This window comes from Schistocerca gregaria, unplaced genomic scaffold, assembly GCF_023897955.1.
Source record: "Schistocerca gregaria isolate iqSchGreg1 unplaced genomic scaffold, iqSchGreg1.2 ptg000627l, whole genome shotgun sequence".
Taxonomy (NCBI): domain Eukaryota; kingdom Metazoa; phylum Arthropoda; class Insecta; order Orthoptera; family Acrididae; genus Schistocerca; species Schistocerca gregaria.
Window position 1 is genome coordinate 490,101 of NW_026062014.1, and position 18,452 is coordinate 508,552.

Here is an 18,452-nt window from a genome sequence, read left to right on the forward strand (position 1 = left end):
GAAATCATTGTAGAACTGTAGCTGTGTCGCCTGTAAAAAGGACTGTCAATACGTTTCACCTGGCCAGATGTAAAAACTTTAATAATCGCATTAAAACTACGAATTTCGTAAAAATTACACTAACTACGTATTACAAGAGTAATACTAATATAATTCGTTCAGTTGTTAAAATGAGTGCTTGATTTTTAATTACAAATGAGAATAACTGCAAATGTCAGCTCCTCTTCACATCGTGTTTAATGATAGAAACTCAGATTTTCGTCTACGTCTACATCATACTGCGCAAGCCACCTAATTGTGTGTGACGGGGGGTACTTACGGTACTACTATCTGATCCCTCCAGCCCTGTTCCACTCGCGAATACTGCGTGGGCAGAATGATTGACTGTAAACCTCTGTATTGGCTCTAAGATCTGTAATTTTCTCCGCGTGGTATGTGGAGGGAAGTAATATGTTGTCCGACTCCTCCTGAAAAGTGCTGTCCCGAAATTTCAGTAGTAAATCTCTCCGTGATGCACAACGCCTCTTTTGTAACGTCTGCCAGTGGAGTTTGTTTAGCATCTCCGTGATGGTCTCTCGCCAGCTAAACGATCCCGTGACGAAACGCGCCGCTCTTCTTTGGAACTTCTGTCCTAACTGACAGGGATCCCAGATGGATGGACAATACTCAAGAATCGGGCGAACAAGCGCCTTATAAACCACTTCGTTCGTTGCTGAGTTAGACTGATCGCAAGAATCGTAAGGAAATAGGAGTCTGGTGTCTGCTTTTCCCATTATTTCTTTTACGTGGTCATACCACTTAAGGTCGCTTTGGATAGTTACGCCTATCGGATATTTTACGGCATATGCTATTTCCAGGTGCTTGTCATCAATGGTATAGCTGTGTAGTTGCGGATTTCTTTTCCTACTTATATGCAATGTTACATTTATTTACGTTCAGGGTCAACGGTCAGCGCCTGCACCACTCATCGAATCTGTGCAGGTCGTTATGCAAATTCGTACCATCTTGTGGCGTTGCAACTATGGTATAGACAACTGCATCATCTGCGAATAGCCTTGAAAGGCATCCCACGCTTATATATATATAGTGTAAACAGCAACGGTGCTATAACACGTCCCTGTGGTACTCTGCATATTACCTTTACATCTGCCGATTTTGTTCCGTTCCCCTTCATGTGGCTTACGTTGTTAGTTATTGGTGAAACCTGCTAGGCAAGAGAAAGCAGGATTTGGTTACGCTTGTGGACGGGGCCGTTATACACAATTTATTTTAAACCAGTAATTCCATACTCAACAATAAATAAAAAATAACACACGTTAATAATGAAGAAGTAAACAACTGTCTAAAAAAGAGTTTTCAGTGTGTTAGAATTTAGCAAATCACCATTAAATACAGATACAGCAGATAATGTTTTAAAAGCAAGCCACTGTGATCTGGGCAGAAAGTCTTACACGCCAGGAATGGCAATATATTAAGAATTGTATAAGAACTAGCTGCAATTCACAACTTACTGGTATTGGAATATTAAAGGTAAGTCGCCACAAACACAGCAGAAGGCATCAGAGGCCAGGAATGACAAATTAGAATTTTAAGGCAGATGGCCGCAATCACGCCAGGAACGGCAATAATATAAAAAGTTTAGAAATCTGCTGTAAAACAGCAAATACAATAGCAAAGGTTAATTAAAAAACAACGCTTTCAATGTTAACCAACCACTGAACACTACACTGCTAGATTTATTCCAGAAGGTGACCAGAACTATTAAGTAGACATATATAACCTCTAATGTAGGCATTACAAGGTATTGTAGTAAATAATACAATACTAAAACACAAGGACCAGTACATAAGTTCCCTAATGGGTACTGAGGCAGATTATACCCGCAGAAGGCGTGGGCTGAAGGAGCGTAACACAGAACTATTGGCCATCAGTCCTTTTGGAACACACATGTCTTACAAGAACCAAGGGGCCACAGACGGTGCTCCAGGAATCGACCTCAGAGAAGCTCCGGCAACAAACACTTTCGCGAGCGATGAGATTGACAGCCAAGAGTTGCATTCACTTCACGAGATGGTAATTCAGACGAATGACTAATGGTAATTTTGGTGAAGCTACCTGACGTCTGATAAACCAAATTCAACGATGGAACAATACGCCAAAGCTGGAACCGGCAGTCTGTATTACGTCCCCAGAATACTGTGTTTAGAGCCCCCGGAACGAGAAAGCAATCACTACAACCGGAGTAGAAGAATCACCAGCCGGCCTACGATCAAGAAAGCTTCCAAAACTACGCGCTTTACTGGACAGCAGAGGAAAGGCGAGGAAACTTACACTGCCGTTACGCACACTAACCCCCAGGGTAGGTAACTGGGACGTTAGCGGCCACCAGGCAAAAAAAATTACCGTTTGTTGAACTTAACAAATTGTAACAAGTTGAACGCAGTAAATAGTAATAAGAAGCTAATCAGATCTGCCTTTCCCAAGCACTCCACTCGCTACTCTTCGCGTCGGCGAAACTACGAGCAGCAACACGAACCCAAGTCACTGGAGAATCGCGAGATATCACATTGGTGGAGGTTTCTGTACATGGATTGAAATGCACTGACCTTAAAGCTTGCTGGATCCGGTTTACGACGAGGTCGTACTCCCTCGTGAACACAGCCCTTCCATCCGGCAGTCCATGCGTACCGCCAGCGGCCCCGACGTGTTCTGGCACTGTGCGGGCCTGGCTCCTCCTGAGTCCCCAACCGAACTGGCCAACTCACACGACCCAGAAAACCAACGACGTCGCCCCAAAGATGGGGCAACAGTTACTACATATCGATAACAGCCGCAGCTGCCACTAGCTGGCATGCAACCCTTGCGAAACCGAGTGGCGCCAGTCAACACGAGAAGCTGACAAACAAACTCAACCGTGCCAACTAAACGATACCGTCTGGCCTCAAACACAGGGCGAAAACTGTACGTTGTAGAACAGCACCAACGTGACCGCAGCACGGCTCAGTTGGTGTCACACGCAAGCGTGGTGGAGGCAGAGCACAAGCACGAATTAGGGAAGGATAGGGAAGGAAATCGGCCGTGCCCTTTCGAAGGAACCATCCCGGCATCTGTGTGAAGCGATGTAGGGAAAACACGGAAAACCTAAATCAGGATGGCCGGACACGGGTTTGAACCGTCATCCCCCGAAAGCGAGTCCAGTGTGCTAACCACTGCGCCACCTCGCTCAGTGGCGTGCATGGTCTGTATGTAGACAGTCCACGTGACCACTGCCTAAGTCTGACGTCAGCGTGCAATAATCACTCACAGACAGCACGCCGCAGCAGTGGCAGTGGAGGGTACATGAAAGATGTCAAGGGAAGCGGAAAACAATACAGTCGTTGAAACTTCCTGACAGATTAAAACTATGTGCCAGACCGAGACTCGAACTCGGGACCTTTGCCAGTCGTTGACATAATCTACATCTACATCTACATCCATACCATGCAGCCACCTGACGGTGTGTGGCGGAGGGTACCCTGAGTACCACTATCAGTTCTCCCTTTCTATTACAGTCTCGTATTGTTCGTGGAAAGAAAGACTGTCGGTATGCTTCTGTTTGGGCTCTAATCTCTCTGACTTTATCCTCATGGTCTCTTCGAGAGATATACGTAGGAGGGAGCAATATACTGCTTGCCTCTTCGGTGAAGTATGTTCTCGAAACTTTAAAAGCCCGTACCGAGCTACTGAGCATCTCTCCATCTTCCACTGGAGTTTATCATATCTGTATCGCTTTCGCGATTACTAAATGATCCTGTAACGAAGCGCGCTGCTCTCCGTTGGATCTTCTCAATCTCTTCTATCAACCCTATCTGGTACGGATCCCACACTGCTGAGCAGTATTCAAGCAGTGGGCGAACAAGCGTACTGTAACCTACTTCCTTTGTTTTCGGATTCCATTTCCTTAAGATTCTTCCAATGAATCTCAGTCTGGCATCTGCTTTACAGACTATCAAATTTATATGATCATTCCATTTTAAATCACTCCTAATGCGTACTCCTACGGTGCTACATGTGGGCTTGAGCAGTAGGCGCCCGCTTCCTGCGCCCGTGGCGACTGCTGTTTGCCATTCACTGGCGACGAAGGGTGGAGTTTGCACGCCAGTACTGCAACTGGACGTCCACCGAGTGGCCTTTTCAGGTAAATCACGTTTTACGCTTCATCTGAATGAGACATCTGAAAGCAGGTACCCTTCAACAGTCATCGGAATGGTCCAGGCGGGGGAGGGGGTGATGGGGAAGGGGGGGGGGCAACGTTATGACCTGGATATCTTTCCGTGGCCTTCCGTGGCCTTCCGTGGGTGATATCGTCATTCCGGAAGGCACAGTCGATCATAACATGTATGCATCCACCACTGTGAACCGTGTCGACTTCTATATGCAGCTCGTTTTTCCTCAGCACCACTGCATCTATCATCAGTACAATGCAACTTGTCACACAGTTGGCAGTGTACGTGTGTAGTTCGAAGAGGACCAGGTCACCAAACTCCAAGGATTTAAAACCAGTCGAGAATCTTGGGGACCACTTGGATCCGTGTGTTCTCACCACGGATCCTCAACCTGGATACCTATTGCAGCTCGTCTCGCAATTGGAGTTGGGGTTGCATCAGAACACGATTACTGACCCCGTGGAGTGCGAAGAAAGTAAACAATATTATTAAAATGGCTCAAATGGCTCTGAGCACTATGGGACTTAACCCTAGAACGTAGAACTACTTAAACTTAACTAACCTAAGAAATCACACATATCTATGCCCGAGGCAGGACTCGAACCTGCGACCGTAGCAGCCGCGTGTTTCCGGACTGAAGCGTCTATAACCGTTCGACCACAGAGGCCGGCAAAACCTGACGTCCTGCTATGACTAATGTACAATGAGGGGCAAAATAATAATTCAGGCAAAATAATAATTTAGAGTCCAAGAACAGAGCATTACCAATGCCCAAGTTCAGAAGAGCCTGTATTCACATCTCAGCGATTTGTGGAGATTCAGCTTGCTGTTTACGACTGCAAATAGAAGCAACACAATAGTTAGGATATAGTATTTGTCAAGATACATTGCAATTTAACTCATCCTTTCGCTTCGTTTGGAAATCATTATTCGAACTCGTAGACACGGTCGAAATATAAGAATTCCACGTCGGTAGAATTACTGCGACCAAAGTTGGCCGTCAGTGACGGACCGGCGAGGACGCGTCGTCGCCGCCCCGCCGGCCTCGTGGCGTTCGCGAGCGCGAGACGCTTACTACAAGCTCACTGCAATGACATGACGAACTCATTTAGGAAGAACACTACCAAGATTACATTCCAAGCCGAATATCCGAGACCGCGAGCACACGAAGTAGAAAACTTGTTGCGTGACGAACTGCGTCTAGATCCAAAGGACACAACTGGTATTCACTTTTAGCACACAGCCAGCGTAGTCAATATTTAGATGATTGACGAAGAACAGTGCACTGCCGACAAACCACAGTTTACGTACTTTGATGGACTTACCGGCGCTGATACCGCTGAACACGCAGGCAGGGGTGTAAGGCCACTTTCTGAGGTATCCACGAAGTCCGTTATCCCCCCCTCTCAAGTAATATATATATATATATATATATATATATATATATATATATATATATATATATATATATATATATATATATATATATATATATATATATATATGGTATCTGTTCTCTTGGACATGTCCGAAAGAACAGATACCATCGCTGACCATGCAGCTCGTTAGAATGATATTGCAATGAAATGAACACCCATAGCTGCTTACAGGCGTTGACATACGTCAACGGGGGCAGATGAAAATGTGTGGCCCGTACCGGGACTCGAACCCGGGATCTCCTGTTTACATGGCAGACGCTCTATCCATATGAGCCACCGAGGGCACAGAGGATAGTGCGACTACAGGGATTTATCTCTGGCACGCCTCCTGCGAAACCCACATTCTCAACGTATTGTCCCGCACTACATTCGTTGTGTCCCCGCCCATTATACTCATTCCTCACGGCGCATTGCCGATTCCCGTAAGAGTTCGGGCACTGTTCGTGCATTCGCACAATGTGGATTTCGCAGGAGGCGTGCCAGAGGTAAATTCCTGCAGTCGCGCTATCCTCTGTGCCCTTGGTGGCTTAGATGGACGCCGGCACGGTAGCTCAGCGTGCTCGGTCAGAGGGTTAGCTGCCCTCTGTATTAGAAAAAAAACTGAGATAATCGAGCAACAACGAACTTAAACGGATGGCTTACGACGTCCGCCCCGAGCAGATGCAACGAACAAAATGAAAATGAGATGTCGTACAATTATCGCGTACGATGGACAACCGGGCACATGCTCAGGAAGCAGCAAGGAGAGTCACATTCGCTCTGATTATTTGCAGGGGCGGATCGCCAAGAGTCCTTCAAGAGAAGCGGCACAGCACGTTCCTCCATCGATCCTGCCAGTTACTTATGTACATCTGCGACGTCGTGCGGCGGGGATCGGGACATGCTGCCACCGCAGGCGGGCGAAGACGCTGTTGATGAGCCACATACGGTCCTCCTTATGCAGACGGAGTCGCCTGATTGACCTGAACAGCAATCGTCACCTCACAACGAGCGGCTGGATGTTGATTCACGAGTCGTGCCAACCCGAACTTTCCTCTCTGAAGGCGCCGAGGCACGGAGGCACGCCGTCTCGGGACTGTCTCTTGTGGGCAGGGGCAAACGATCACACCGATGTAGACAGTGTCGTGGATGTCCGTGCTCCGGAGTTGTCGACCGACGCTGCTCACTCTTAGGAACTGCCACGACGGACTTTCCTTCTTGCTGACACCAGTGCGGGGATGGAGGGGCGATGGAACACCGACGCAGCCGCGAGGAATCGTAACAAGAGGGGCTTCTTTGGTAGCCGATGAACCACACCGACAGCCTCTCTCCAGTAACTCGTGGGCGGACGACTCTCAGGTGGGCACACCACATGCAGAAGAGGGGGAGTTACATCATCCTACCCATCTCCTGCGGACAACATGGTAATGGTAACGTCAGGGTGGCGTGCGGGTGAGCGAACCTGTCGCCACCGGGTGCACCGATGACTGACGCTGCCGTCGAGGACGAACGACAGTCATGTCGATTCGTGAAGATTAACATCAATATCATCCAGTTGCGCGAGAATCTTGCATTGTTACGCGACACACTTTATTCAGCCGACACTGAGGTGGCCTTATTGCAGGAAATATACATTCTTGGCTTCCAGGACATCTCTGGATGCACGACACGCGTATCACATGCGTTGGATACAGGCAGTGGCCCCGCAAAACTTTTCAAAGAAAGTTTAATAGCGACCGATATAAGTTACCTATCAAATGCCAGGGGCATGGCTCTTATAATCCCAGAGATACTCCTCGTCAATGATTACGCAGCGTCCGGTACCAACAAAAGGCGTGAACGTTCCTCAGTTCTTTACTGAGGAATTAACACAGTTATGCCCAGGCAGGATAGATGATATGGTGATCGGGGGCAGTTTTATTGTACAATTCGCTATGACCAAATTCCTCAGCATACACTACGCCCAGAACTCGGCACTGTCATTTGCGAGCTCGATTAGATAGACACTTGGATCATCATCTGTGCTGATAGGGTTTCGCGCACTTTACGGGACATTAATCAAGCAGAATTAAAAGGCTGTATACATCCCGCTCTCTCGAGGATGCGGTCAAGGCAGCCGAGTTGTGGCCAGCTGCATTTACTGATCACACTGCTTACGCCCGCCCCCAGGGGCTCAGCATTCACTTGCTGAGTACGGGCTTGGCGACCCCGGGGTCCTGAGCTGGGGACTGGTCTGCGCCGCCAGTGCCCTGACACCGTAACCCCCGGACATGCTTCAGCGACCACCGTACGGCGCGGCGGTGAAACGTTGTGTGCTGCGGGGAATGGTAATCTTGGCTTGACCGCCTGGATTGCGAGGAAGGCCAACCTCTATAAAAACCCCTCAATCTTTCGGTGTGCTCCGCGCCTAGAAGATGCATGGCTGTTGGGGTGGAACAGTCGCAAGCGGGCAACCTCTGGGGCACCTGCCGCACCCCAGTTGTAAAAGGCTTACTCAGGCACGCGGGGCTCTGTCTGAGCGGACTTTTAGTTCCCTAGCTGCTCGTGGGACCACAATGGACCCTTCGACCTCTACTTTTCCCCCTACCAGTGGCTTGGGTGGGCCGCTGGTAGGAAAACACACCCATTCGAAAAAGCGGCTACGCGCTGCGAGTCCTCCAGCGCCTGGTGTTGCTAGAGATTTAACAGAATGTAGTAACGGAGCGCATGCTGATCATCAGAATGTGTTTTTGATTATTAAAAGGAAGGAGGGTAGCTTTGAGAGGGTTTCTCCCTTTTACATCCACAAGGGTCTTGAGGGCATTGCAGGAACGCTGAAATCTGTAAAGCGACTGCGCAATGGGACTCTGTTAGTTGAAACTTCTAGTTCCCGTCAAGTCGCTGCCCTTCGGAAAGCAAATTGTCTAGGAGAGTACGCTGTCGAGACCGAGCTCCACTCCACTTTGAACTATAGTAAGGGTGTTGTGACGTGTAGGGACTTGGTGGATATCCCCATAGACGTGCTAAAATCTGAGTGGGCTGACGAAGGAATTGTTGACGTGCAGCACATTATGAAACGAGTCAATGGGGACCTCGTCAAATCTGACTCGTTTATTCTCACATTCAGTTGCCCGAGACTGCCGGAGCATGTTAAAGCGGGGTTCTTACGTTTGTCCGTACGGCCATATTTCCCCAACCCAATGCGCTGTTTTAAATGTCAGCGCTTTGGGCATACTACGTTGGGGTGCAATGGAATAGCCACGTGTGGTAAATGTGGTCAGCCTGCCCATGACGGAGCCGATTGTTCCTCGCCTGTGAAGTGCGTGAATTGCTCTGGGAGTCACCCTGTCTGGAGCCGGATCTGCCCCATCTATCTCGAAGAGCGGAAGGTACAGGAGATTAAAACCTCTAAGCGCATCCCCTATGGTGAGGCCAAGAAGATCTTTAAGGCCATGCAACCTCCTGTTTTTTCCACATCTTTCGCTTCCGCTCTCAAAAAACCGGTCCAACTGGCCACTGTTGCTACACAAACGGAGGTTGCTAGTGTTAGCACTAAAACCTGCGCTTGCCAGTGCACTTGTGCTGCTGCGGTTGTTTTGCAATCTGCGGCTCTCCCCGCTACATCGGACAAGGCCGTGGTTGCTGACATTGAGGTACTTCCAGCCTCCCCCCATATGGCGCCTTCTGCCCAGGCGAGTCAACCTCCAACTGTTGACAAGGCTCTGCATTCCAAGCCCCCCAAGACAAAGCCTCAGAAGCTGAAGGTTTTGCCACCTGAGGAGACTAGTCAGCGTCGGTCCGATGATGATGCCATCGTACTGTCTGACATCTCCCGTGGGTCGTCATCGGATCTTATGGACATTGATGTCGACCGGGGGCGGTCTTCTCGCCCCAGGAATAAATCTCCGGCCAGTACGGTCTCTCCTCCAAAGCACAGAGGCAGGGTGAAAGTTCAGCCACCCTGATCACTGGCTCCCATATTACAGTGGAACCTGAATGGTTTCAGGACGCATGTGGCCGAATTACAACTCCTCATACGAGAGTGCCCCTTGTGCTTATGTCTCCAAGAGACACATTTTCGGGCCACTGATTCTCCTTCTTTACGCGGCTATACCGCATATCGAAAAGATGATCTGACGGGGCAAAGGGCAAAGGGTGGTGTTGCAGTTTTTGTCCGTGATGTGCACCCCTCATCTGAGCTCCCTCTCGTCACCGACTTGCAAGCAGTTGCAGTTGACATTCTTGTGGGTCGGAGGCTCACAGTCTGTTCTGTTTATTTACCACCTCCGGATGCGATAGACACTGAGGCTCTCACGGACCTTATTAGCCAACTCCCTCGCCCATTTCTTCTTCTGGGGGACTTCAACGCTCATAATGTCTTATGGGGCTCTCCGACTACTTGCCCCAGGGGTCGCATTCTGGAAAGCGTCATGATGTCTGAAGAACTGTGCCTCCTCAACTCTGGTGCTCCCACTCATTTCTGTACTGCTTCCGGATCGTCATCGGCTATTGACCTTTCCTTTTGCTCTCCTGCACTCGCGGATTCTGCTCTGTGGGAGGCTGCAGCTGACCTCCATTCTAGTGACCACTTCCCCCTCTGGATTCGCCTCCTGGATGAGGCTGTGGCATTACCAGTGCCGCCCCGGTGGCACCTTTGCAGAGCTGACTGGACACTTTTCAGCCAACTGACTGTTTTGGAACACCGTGCCAGCGTCCACGAATGGGTAGACCATGTTGCAGCCGTGATCTCTCATGCTGCTGAATTGTCCATCCCACGGTCATCCGGTCATCCCAAGAGGCGTCCTGTCCCTTGGTGGACCACTGAGTGCCACTCAGCCATCCGCGCCCGCCGTGCAGCACTGCGCCGCTTCAAGTGCCGTCCCTCAGCTGACAATCTTGCGGCCTTTCGAGTGGCAAGGGCCAGAGCGCGGCGGGTGATTAAAGAGAGCAAACGACGGTCATGGCAATCGTTCTTGAATTCCATCTCTCGCTCCACTAGTTCTACGAAAGTATGGGAAGCCATCAGGAGGATTTCCGGGAAACTCAGCCAGCTACCTGTCACGGCTTTGCTGCATCAGGGATGTCTCCTCACGGCGCCGAGAGACATTGCCCAGACACTGGCCATGCATTTTGCGGAATCTACCGCCACTATTAACTGTGATCCAGATTTCTGCCGCTACCGCACTGCCATCGAAAGGGGTCACTTGGACTTCCGGTCTCTAAATTCTGAACCCTATAACTGCCCCTTCACAATGTGGGAACTGGATTCTGCGCTGTCTGTGCCTCATGATACTGCGCCTGGTCATGATCAAATCCGGTACAGCATGCTGCGGCACCTGTCGCTGCCATCCAAGGAAGTTCTCCTGAACTGTTTCAATATGATATGGTTATCTGGCACGTACCCTGACTCGTGGAGGGAGGCAATTTTGATTCCCCTCCTCAAACCAGGGAAGGACCGAACGCATCCCAGTAGTTATCGGAGTATTGCCTTGACGAGCTGTGTTGGGAAGACGTTGGAACGCATGGTCAACCGCCGCCTGGTTTGGCTGCTCGAGACCAGGCAGCTCCTTAGCCCCTCTCAGTGTGGCTTTCGGAGATGTCGTTCCACTATAGACAACTTGACCCTGCTTGAGGCCGCCATCCAGCAGGCCTTTCTACGTAACCAGCATTGTCTAGGGGTCTTCTTTGACATTAATAAGGCGTATGACACTACTTGGCGCCGCCTTATCCTCAATCAACTCCATGAGTGGGGCTTTCGTGGCCGTCTCCCCATCTTCATTCGGTCCTTTCTTTCTCACCGCCTCTTTCGGTATCGGGTTGGTAATGTGCTATCGGATTTGTACGTGCAGGAGAATGGTGTTCCTCAGGGCAGCGTTTTAAGTGTCACCCTCTTTGCCGTTGCTATTAACAGTATCACGTCCATTATCCGGAGTCCTGCCCAATGCTCCTTGTTTGTGGACGATTTTGCTGTTTTCTGTTCTTCCTCCAGTCTTATCAGTGCTAGTCGGCAGTTACAGCTTACGATAAAGCGCTTAGAGGCATGGACTGCAAAGACGGGTTTTACCTTTTCTGCAGACAAATCTGTGTGTGTTCATTTTAATCGTTCTCGGCGTCTTTTTCCCTCCCCTGAATTGCGTCTGAGGGACACCGTTCTTCCTTTTAGAGACACTGTGAGGTTCCTGGGCCTCACTTTTGATTCCAAGTTGTCGTGGTTGCCTCACCTTAAAGACCTCAAGGTGCGGGCCCTGAAGGCACTGAATATTTTGAGGTGTCTGAGCCATCGGTCCTGGGGAGCAGATCGGGCGCGTCTGCTGCAGTTTTATAGGGCTTTCGTCCGATCGCGTCTTGACTATGCTTGCACCGTGTATGGGTCAGCAAGGCCTTCGTATCTGAAGATCCTTGACGCAGTACACCATGAGGGTATCAGGCTGGCCACTGGTGCCTTCCGTACCAGTCCCATCCCCAGCCTGTGTGCTGAGGCAGGGGAACCGCCGCTCGCCATCCGGCGGAAACTCCTCATGGTGCGACGGGTGTGTCATTTCCTTTCCTGTCCTACCTCCCCTGCGTACCCTACCGTTGCCCGACCGCCTATGGAACGTCTCTTTTCCAGTCGTCCCAGGGCAACAAAACCATTTGGGATTCGTGCCAAGCATTTGCTTGAGTCCCTTGGTGTGGAGCGTGTGGCCCCCCAACGACAAGGTTTTACTCGCCTGCCTCCCTGGTTGCTCCAGAGGCCCAGCATCCTTTTAGACTTGTCGGAGAACCGGAGGAACTGCACTCCGGCGTTTGTTTTTACCTCCTTATTTTACGATATTTTAAACCAGCATGCGGACCATGTACCTGTATTCACAGATGGCTCTAAACAGGGGGACACTGTTGGTTGTGCTGTTGTTTTCCCTGATCGAGTCGTCAAGTTACGGCTTCCTGCGGTGTTTACCATCCTCGATGCCGAATTGTTTGCAATATTGCGGGCATTGGAGCAGATGAGATGTGTTCCCAGTATTAAGTTCCTCATCTGTTCTGACTCCCTGAGTGCCCTTCAGACCATTCAACACTTGTACCCAGCGGATACGGTCGTCCAGAAGATCCATGATGCCCTACTCCACCTGCAACGGCAGGGGAAGGAGGTTTCTTTCTGCTGGGTGCCGGGGCACGTGGGTATTAGGGGCAACGAACTGGCGGATGTGGCTGCCAAAGATGCATGTTCCCTCCCTCACGTTGTTGAATGTGCCGTCCCCCTCCATGCTGTAACCTCCCTTTTGCGTTTTCGTGTTATGCATCAATGGGAAGAGGAGTGGTTGGCAGTTTCTGACAATAAGCTGCGTCTGGTAAAGGCCACTACGCGACCATGGCGTACGTCCTACCAGTCATACAGGCGGTATGAGGTTCTCCTCACTCGCCTCCGCATTGGACACAGTCCCTTCACGCATGGTTTCTTACTCCGGCGGGAGGACCCCCCAATCTGCAGTGCTTGTGGCGTCCAGATTACTGTCCGCCACATTTTACTTGACTGTCTTTTATTCTCTGACCAGAGGGCGGTGGTTTCCTTGCCACCGGATTTGCCCTCTATTTTGCAAGACGACGCAGCGACTGTCGTTAAGGTTTTACGGTTTTGTGTCCTGTCCAATCTGTTGCCTCGGATTTTAGGGAGAAGGTTTTAATGTGCTGCTGGGTGACTGGCTCACCCAGTTTTTAGGTAAGAGGTCCGCCAGTCACGATTACCTCCTTGTTTCACTTCGGTATCTGTTCTCTTTTCCTTGTGTTTCCTTTCCTTTTTTAGTGTGTTTCTTCTCCTCTTGTTTTGCCTCTGTATGTGCGCATTTGGAACTGCGTCAGGCCTGTGTCTTTTAGCCGTTCTCCTTGTTCGGCGTCCGTCTTCGTCCCTTCACCGCCTGTGTTCCTGTTTCTATGCGCTTGGGCGCTGATGACCACGCTGTTTAGCGCCCGTAAACCTCAAACACACACACACACACACACACACACACACACACACACACACGCTTACGCCTGTACCATCAAGCTTCGACGACAACTACTATGGCGTAGGCGCTGCCCGTTTACCTGATCTCACCGGAATGTCAACCGGCAGTTGGAGACACGTGTAGACTGTGCCTACTTAAACCTAACTAACCTAAGGACATTACACAACACCCGGTCATCACGTCGCAGAGAAAATCCCTGACCCCCCCCCCCCCCCCCGGGAATCACAGAGTTTTACTACGCCATCCTCGGATATTGTTCCGTTATGCGACAAGCACGGGCTCGACAGATGACTGTCAACCGAGCACGTCAACACTGTGAAGGGACCATCATTTGTACTCGTCAAATGGTTGGAATCATCAACGACTGCCCTCCATATCCCACGTTGTTTTTGTTGGAGTCTTCAGTCCTGAGACTGGTTTGAAGCAGCTCCTTATGCTTCTCTATCCCTCTGAATCTGCTTAGTGTATTCATCTCTTGGTCTCCCTCTACCATTTTTACTTTCCACGCTGCCCTCCAATACTAAATTGGTGATCCCTTGATCCTACCAACCGATCCCTTCTTCTAGTCAAGTTGTGCCACAAACTTCTCCCCAATTCTATTCAATACCTCCTAATTAGTTATGTGATCTACCCATCTAATCTTCAGCATTCTTCTCTAGCACCATATTTCGAAAGCTTCTATTCTCTTCTTGTCTAAACTATTTGTCGTCCATGTCTCACTTCCATACATGGCTACACTCCATACAAATACTTTCAGTAAAGACTTCCTGACACTAAAATCTATATTTGATGTTAACAAATTTCTCTTCTTCAAAAACGCTTTCCTTGCCATTGCCAGTCTACATCTTATATCCTCTCTACTTGGACCATCATCAGTTATTTTGCTCCCAAAATAGCAAAAGTCCTTTACTACTTTAAGTGTCTCATTTCCTAATCTAATACCTTCAGCATCAACCGACTTAATTCGAACACATTCTATTATCCTCGTTTGGCTTTTGTTGATATAATCTTTTATCCTCCTTTCAAGACACTATCCATTCCCCACAACTGCTGTTCGTAGTCCTTTGCTATCTCTGAGGTTTGCCGATGACATTGAGATGAAATAAATACATAAATCTATACTCGATGTTAACAAATTTCTCTTCTTCAGAAATGGTTACCTTGCCATTGCCAGTCTACATCTTATATCCTCTCTACTTCAAACATCATCTGTTATTTTACTTCCTAAATAGCAAAACTCCTTTACTACTTTAAGCGTCTCATTTCCTAATCTAATTCCCTCAGCGTTACCCGACGTAATTCGACTACATTCCATTATCATCGTTTTGCTTTTGTTGGTGTTCATCTTATATCTTCCTTTCAAGACACTATCCATTCCTTTCATTTGCTCTTCCAAGTCCTTTGCCCTCTCTGACAGAATTACAATTTCATCGCCGAACCTCAAAAGAAAACTTCGGAGTATGTATTAAAATCCATGGAGAAGAAATAAAAACTTTGTTTACTTCACTGCTTACTCAATATACAGATTGAATAACATCTGGGAGAGGCTACAAACCTGTCTCACTCCCTTCCCAACCACTGATTCCCTTTCATGCCCCTCGACTCTTATAAATGCCATCTTGTGTCTGTACAAATTGTAAATATCGTGTAAATACACTGTATATTACCCATGCCACCTTCAGAAATTCAAAGAGAGAAAACATTTGACAGTGCACTGGAATACTCTAAGGAAAGGCCAACCTACGTTTCTAGCTTTTGTAGACATAATCTATTTTCTAAGATAAGTCGTAGGGTCAGTATTGCCTCACGTATTCCAATATTTCCTAACTGATCTTCCCTGAGGTCGGCTTCTACCAGTTTTTCCATTCGTCTGTAAAGTATTTTGCTGCCATGACTTACTAAACTGATAGTTCGGTAATTTTCACATTTGCCAACACGTGCTTTCTTTGGGATTGGAATTATTATATTCTTCTTGAAGTCTGAGGGTAATTTTTCTGTCCCATGCATTTTGGTCACCAGATGGTAGTTTTGTTAGGCTTGGCTCTCCCAAGGCTGTCAGTAGTTCTAATTGATTGTTGTCTACTCCTGGGGCCTTATTTCGACTTAGGTCTTCCAGTGCTTTGTCAAACTCTTGATGCAGTATCATATCTCCTATTTCAACTTCATCTACATTTTCCTCCTGTTGTATGATATTGTCCTCAAGAACACCGCCCTTGTATAGACCCTCTATATACTCCTTCCACATTTCTGGTTTCCCTTCTTTGCTTAGAACTGCGTTTCCATCTCAAATCTTGAAATCCATGCAAGTGGTTCTCTTTTCTCCAAAGGTCTCCTTAATTTTCCTGTAGGCAGTGTCTATCTTTCCCCTAGTGACTATCACGACAGCTGTCCCGCAGAAATATGTGGACGGCAATCAGCGCAAAGCGTGCTTTCTGACAAGCAAATATTCTGTTAGGCCAAATTATGACAATGGTATGATGCACACAGGAGTAAAAAACAAACCAGTTTGAGATGGGCTATAGTACCGTGTATACACGTATTCTGGGTCTGGTGCACAAGCCATGGACTACTTGGGTTGAGCTTAACGTGAGCTACTGATGTGTTTGGCTTTATTTAGGGCTGTCCACATGTTTCGCTTTCGTTCCTAAGTACAGTGTGCCTGGTGGTTCATAAAGAAAGTTTGCTTCACTCCAGACTTACGTCCATTGTTATTCCGTGGTCACGTGATCGGACGACATGCTCATATCACTGAGGCCTGTATGCCCTCAACGTGCACTCCTGTGAGAACATCATTTACCGCATTCACCAGCTAGTAGACATTATAAATAGATTTCATTTGCCGGTTACTTGTTTACTCTTTTGTGCAGAGTCAATGTATTTATGGCAAACAAACACCATCAAGTTCCATCGCCATGACATCACTTTATCCTTGTCCCTCAACACAGTACAGGTGTACAGCAATAAAGCTAGTTCACTGCGCAACTGGCATGTGAGCAACAATATTAGCCTGTTCCGTCTTCACTGGTGATCCAGATGTGATCTGTGCATAACATTTGGTGAAGGACTTTCGCTGATGTCTGTGACATGGAACCATTAGGTGACAAACCATCGAGTTTTTTGTAATAAGCCTCTGCATCCTTACATTTGTCCTATAGCCATCCCTGCTTAGCCATTTTGCACTTCCTGTCGATCTCATTTTTGAGACGGTTATATTCCTTTTTGCCCGCTTCATTTACTGCATTTTTATATTTTCTCCTTTCATCAATTAAATTCAATATATCTTCTGTTACCCAAGGACTTTTACTAGCCCTCGTCTTTTTACTTACTTGATCCACTGCTGCCTTCACTACTTCATCCCTCAAACCTACTCATTCTTCTTCTACTGTATTTCTTTGCCCTATTCCTCTCAATTGTTCCCTTATGCTCTCCTTGAAACTCCTTACAACCTCTGGTTCTTTCAGTTCATCCAGATCCCATCTCCTTAAATTCCCACCTTTTTGCAGTTTATTGAGTTTTAATCTACAGTTCATAATCAATAGATTGTGGTCACAGTCCACATCTGCCCCTGGAAATGTCATACAATTTAAAACCTGGTTCCTAAATCTCACGCATCGAGTGGCAGCTCGAATTCTGCGTACGACATCCCGTGTCCTATCAATTGATGAGTCATCGATAGGTGGGATGCATAATATGCGCTCCGCCCTGTGCCGCTGATTGCCCTCGCTAAGGTGCGTCGCGTATCGGGAGCTCTGGCTGCGATGTTCGTCAAGCATTTGATTGCGTCAGTCATACGTACTAAACTGCTGTTCTTCAGAATAAGCATTACCCCGACGCTTCCTCCGAGGTGTTACTCGTCTCCTACGTGGCGCAACAGGGAAAGCGCTTGTCAACGTTAGACTGTCGAACACCTTGTAAATTCGCCGCTGTGTTACACAGGTACGCCTATTATGGACAATACTGTACGCCTTGCAGTAGAACCTTTGTTGTGCGGGCTGCGACACCGCCTCACGGGTTTGTCTCTTGGTGGCTTCTTTTTTAGGTGCACTGCGTATGCTGATGATCTGATGTTACCTCTTCGTGACGAACATGATGTTCGCAAATCATTGGATTGGTTAGCCACTTCGAAGCTTCGAGATGCCGTGTAAATGTACATAAATCAATGGTTTTGAACACTGGCGTGGGATGACACCTGCGAGGGTGGCACTGCGCGATAAAATCCGTTGTCTCGGTATCGACTTCACGGACTACATCTCACGCACGACCACCATCAATTATCGGAGTCTCTTGCAAGTGCTGGGCTTGTGGATCTTCGTCTTCGTGTGTAGGACCTACATCAACGGACCGAATATGTTAACGTCTATCGGGCATCGCGAATTCCGCACGTAGCGCAAACACTACCGATGCCTAAACACATAGCTCGGAGCATCGTGGCCGCATTCGGTTCCTTTGTCAGCGCTGGAATGATATTAAAGGTTCGATATTACTCCGTCACTCTTCCGAAAGAACGAGGCGGACTTGGCCTTGTCAGTGTTCACTATCGAGCAGTATTTCTCTTCGTTAGTTTGCACCGCAGGCTTTGGCGACGATGACCGACCAGCCTCACCGGCCTACTGACGGATGGCCTGGCACCGTGTTCCCTTGACCCTCAGGTCAGACACGGGTGCCCTTTTCCTGCTCTGGCAGGCTTTACCTGGAGTACGGCAACCTCCCCGTCTCTCGCTTACCAACAGCCAGTCACCTGCCGCACACTACTTCGCCGCCGGTCGCTTAATGTCGTCGAATTGACGTGTCCTACCGTGCACTGGAACGTAGTATGGTGCTCTGTCAACGCGGTGACGCTCGATCCTGGTGTACGTTCGACCTGGTAT